We start from the raw sequence: 5,498 nt of genomic DNA on the forward strand, positions 1-5,498 counted from the left end.
ATAATCCCTGAGGTCAGACTCCACATATCAAGAGTCTCAGAAAGGGTTTGACGGATTTCATTTGAAGAAAAGAGGCGAGAAGATTTTCTCTGTGTATTCTCCCCGGACAAAGACAGCCTGGGTGGATTCAGAGCCAAGAAACACACTATATAGACACAAATAATCGTAAATTGAGAATGTCACCTTAAGCCTGAGCACTTTTATTATTGTTAGACGGAGCTGTTGAGTGCTCCTGTAGTTCTATTCTCGTTCTATTCTCCAGGGAATCTTACATGTCCCAGAGTCAGAGCCACACAGGCAGGAGAGAAGGGACACTCGACAGAAATGTTTCCAAGTCTTCTCAAGGATTGATGGCAGATGGTAAACATCTCTGCAAACAAGACAACAACATTTTTATCTCCTTCTTGGGAGGGGAGAGTACAGTGAACCAAGTCTGATAGTATAGCCAAAAACTGCCATTCTCACACTCTTACGGTCTTATTTCCTGCAAGGCAGAAACATTTTCTGTTGACTCGTGAATTTAATAATTTAGGATTACACTGAAAGGGATTCAAAATGGAAGGCATTTATCTGATGAATTTTGGGTAGGAATTTGTCATTACGTATTCATTTCCTGTCCACAGCCACACTGTCCGTCTCTCTTTTCAGGAATTCTGATGCAGTCACACATTCACATACACACGCAGTCGTTTGTGGTGCATTCAGTCAGTGTACAAATCTGCAGACCGGCTGTCCGATGGGTCTGGAGCCTGGCCTCTGAGACATTCAGCTCATCTGGTCATACAAAGTTAAGGCCAGCAGACAAAGAAAACATTCATATATTCCAATTAGATTTGTAACACTTGACTGGTTTCACAGTGTAGGGAAGTAAGAGGGTTTGTTTATCGCCCCTGTTTTACATTTTTGTTTGTGTCTGCAAATTAACTAAGCACGAGTGTTTCTCTCTTTCCTTCTCTCTCTCTCTCTACTTTTTTAATTGCAGAGATAAAAATCACGTTTTTCTGTTCGCGGTCTTGTGTGTAGTTCAGAATATTTTCAGAATGACCAGACAGAGTTCATGTTGTGTTCTCGTGCTTCAACTGCAAACTAAAAGCAGCAGCTCATGTTGTCCATAGTTTTGACTCCTTAGACTGGGAAGAAATGGATGGTCAGACATAGATCTTTTCAGTTATTTTATTCAATAACAAGGACATTAGTGTATCAATACATGTTTCAGTGGCAGATTGTTACCCTTAGAACTTTTAGACACAGCAAAAGTCTAAGGTTTTTCTATGTTGCTGGTTGAAGACTTTTCTATAACAGACTCAACTGACCAAGCTGGTAGTTTTGTATTGTTTGGACACAACTTCCTTAACAGTAAGTTAGACCATGTTTTGTATGTAAATAGACTTCTTTGGAGTAAGGTAAACCGCAAACAAGTGCTGTCAACTCCACACAGGTTTGTTAAATGTCAGCCAAGCCACAAGGCAGTATTCAAAAGGACCACAGTCCAAATTATATGTCAGATGAGAACTTTTGCAGAAAGAAAGACAGAAAGAAAGAAAGAAAGAGAGAGAGAGAGAGAGAGAGAGAGAGAGAGAGAGAGAGAAAGAAAGAAGGAAAAGAAAGAAAACGTTGATTGCTTTTGAAAAGAGACTTTCGATCATGTTTGATGATGTTCTCCATAATATTTATAAGGCTCAAGACGCACTTGTTCCGGGAGTACAACGGTACTTAGGAACGGTTCGCTTGACCCGATGTTAGTTTCCTCAAGGATCACAATGACTCTTGCTTAGAGACTTGTTGCTCTTGTGGTTAGTGGTAACTGATTAAAATTTTTGGTTCTCGCTGTGATATATTGTTTTATTACTGTTGCTTGCTTTTTCCCACAGGTACACTTGCACTTATAGCTGTTCATGTTGTTTGGTTGTGACTTGTTTAACTACATGCTCTTATGGTTCTTCCCTTTGGCACTTACTTTGGTTGTTCACAATGTGTGCTTCATGTTTTGGCTACTCGCGATGTTTTTTGGCTATCTTGTTGTTATGATCAGTGACCTATGCACTTTGTAAAGCTCTCTCTTGGAAGTCGCTTTGGATAAAAGCGTCTGCTAAATGAATAAATGTAAATGTAATATTTCCCCAGAAAGAGAATGGGAGAGTTTGTTGTGATTGATCCATGAATTAGTAGTACACACTCAGTTAAAAATGAGTGCAGTGTGGGATATGAGGTGTTATTCATCATCTTATTGCTCTGGTTATCCCCCAGAAATCAAATTGGATTAACCAGAGTTATGACAGACATCAGCTCATACTTCGTCGTCAGTTTCACATCGTCTTGAACCATGACATGCCCAAAGACCTTCTCCACACTGGGTTCCCTCTTCCCAAAATGTAGACATTCAAAATGGTTGGATACCTATAAGGCTCATGTGGCCATAGAATACCAAAATAGTGTACCACTGGACGCTACATCAAGCTTTCTCTGCAGCTCCCTCAGAAAATACCTTTAATATGTTATTCTTGGAAGAACTCAGAACACCATGTTTACGCACTCCAGCTCTTTTCTCTTTCCCCTTCTTCTCGTTTTGTGTGTCTCTGGAACTAACCAGAAAGGTTTCTGTAACTCTGGCAGGCGCGGCCCCAGCCCACTCCACCGCAAGGCCTGAGAGCATGGGTGTGACCCTGGGCTCGGCCTCCCTCTCCTGGATCCTCCTGCTGGGGAGCCAGGCCGTGGCTTGGCTCTGGTAAACACAGCTCACAAGTTACCCAGCCTCCTTAGGGAACATACACTGAGCTATAGAATGGTATATTAGTAATGCAGGCTATTATTTGTCATTATGATGTATTGTAGGCAGTGCTGACAGGATAGAAGTATGGTTACCCCAATTGAGCATTCTGTTTTCATGATTTAATATCACCTCTCTGGAAAGGTATACAGACCGTAGGAATGTTTGTCACAATGGAACAATTGAGTGGTTAGAAGAAAATAGCTGCGTAATTAAAGAGAAAATTCAGCAACCCAATGATTTACAATAAAGCTTTGACAGAATATGGCTTAGGGACAGTTTAACAGCGACCAAGATGGTTTATAAATATGATTTCAGTTTGACCTTACACTAAATCTAACACTCCTAAAGTTTGTTCCTTTAAACCAGCATCTGTTTCTATATCGGTGCACCAGACAAGCCACGGGCAAATGAGTACAAGCGGGTCAAAACTACAAAATAAGTCTGCATGGACATTTATAGAAACTGGGTTAATGTTGTTCATGCAATGCACACACTTTACATCCATGGATGACATCTGCTCTATCTCCTTTGTCCTAGTACCCCTCCTCACACACACAAGTACATACACACACACATGCACAGGTTTTCCAGTGAGTTCTTAAGCCCAGGGATAAATGCTGTTTGAAAGCTGTGTGAAATATTTATATATTTAAACTGTATGTATACTTTTTTTTTCCAACGTTGTGTGTTTATGATACTTAGTGTAATCTGATTACAGAGAATACGACCAGTGTGTGATGTGACGGCTGTGTGTGTGGGCGTGTGTGTGTATGTCTATGCACACGTGTGTGTACTCTTTCTCTCTTCCAGCGGTGTGTCCAGGTGTGTTATTACATGTGTCTTATCCAAAAACATGCAAACTGCTTTTGTTTTGCAATGAACACCAGTCGCATCTCCAACCCCAGTCTATGTGTGAGCTGTGGAGCTTAACATCCTGAGAGGGCATCCCTCTTCCATACTGTGACATTGTGTCACAGTGAGCAGATGCCTTTCTCTGCCCCCATGCTGGGAGGTAACTGTTTGTTGTTGCAATTTATGAAGCGAAAAAAGGTTAAAACAAGACTTAAGTCGATATAATGCTTCCAAATGCCACAAATCTGGAATGCAAAACTGAACAGATGCTGTGAAAAAGCACATAAAAAGATACACTAAAAAATGTATATTTGTATTCATGATACTGTATGTTGGATGTCCTTAAGGTGTGTGTTTGCTCTCAGTGTGTACAGTATCCCTGAAAACAGTTTTGAGTACATTTTAGTGGTTAAGATAACATTACAAAACACCAATTACTCAGAGTGCAAGCTTCCAAACAGTGAGTAGTCTGATGTATTCACTGGGGAGGCACCAGACAGTCAGATAACTGCAGTTTGTAGACATTTGGTTCAAAAGATGCATCTGGAAGTATTAAATAGACTACCCTGATCATTGTTGTTTCCTTTATTCATTATTTACTGAATATTTGTATTCATGTATTTAGTCATGGTGGGCAACACCAACAACCAATGATTTGGTTGTTGGTGCAATATCTCTTTTAATAAAGTAATTTACTCAAGTCATTAAGTTCAAATTCAAGTTTATTTGCCATTTTTAACAAGTACTTCCGTCAAGCCATGTACTAGAGAGGTCATCGAACGCTCTGCCTGATCATCCTGTATTACATATAAGAAAGAGAAGAGGCTTCTCTGGAGTCAGTTTAGTTTAAAATCATACAGGTCTTCAGAGAGGGAGACAAAATTACAGCACAAATGCTTCCATCGACAACCTATAATTTAAGCCTCACGGAAAAGAGAGAGAAAAAAATATTTCATGCCAAATTGTGTGGGCTCCTTTGAATGCTTTGCATATGGCAGGCTACAATTATCCAATTTCATTGAAATGTCAGTAATGCTTCTAAAACCAATATTTGCCATTCACCTCCGGTTTAACAAAACACAAGCGTCTGAAAAAACCATTGCCTACCTTTCGGTAAGGTCCAAATGTAACCTAGTTAAAACTGTTGCTTTAGACATTATAGCTTTTATGTTATATGAAACCTCATTTGTTGAGCTCAACCTTTGTCTTTGTTGGCAAAGATAGATAGACCTCTGAAACTAAAATGTAATTTCAACATAACAAAAAAAACAAGACGTTCAAACCATTAGAGAATTAATATTTTTTTATTCTGAAGGTTGTATTCAGTGGTTAGACAACAACACTAGAGCAGCTGCCTGCTGGTGTTTAGCTTTCTAACTTGCAGCAACCTTAGGACGTGGCCTCTGGCCTACCTGTTCATCTGCAGAGTTGGGCCTGGCATCGTGTCAGACAGAAGTTTCTGGGCCTCTTCCACAACTGGAGCTCCACAATCAGGTGGCCTGTAACAGCAACAAACCAGCATACCATCCCAGCTATGACGTTAAAACTGATGAGATGAATGGTGATAATCAGGGAGTACGAGCAGAGGGTTGGGAAGACCTGGAGCCATAAGCGCCATTTTCTTAGATCAGATATCCTTCTGGTCACAGCAGTAGGGGCTGCAGCTTGTTGCCTAGCGCCCACATGATGTTCCGTGTCCTGTAGGTCTCTGAGGATATCGCGGGGATTAAGGAAAGCACTGCCCTCATCTTGGCTGGTTGGGCCAAGCTGTTCAATCTGGGGTGACACAGTCAGATGTCTCCTGGACAGACGCAATTCCAGGCTACAGCTGTAGGGCTCTCTCTCTACTGCTGATTGGTTCAGATGCCCTCTGCCC

Source organism: Osmerus mordax, chromosome 2 (assembly GCF_038355195.1).
Source record: "Osmerus mordax isolate fOsmMor3 chromosome 2, fOsmMor3.pri, whole genome shotgun sequence".
In the NCBI taxonomy this organism is placed as follows: Eukaryota; Metazoa; Chordata; class Actinopteri; order Osmeriformes; family Osmeridae; genus Osmerus; species Osmerus mordax.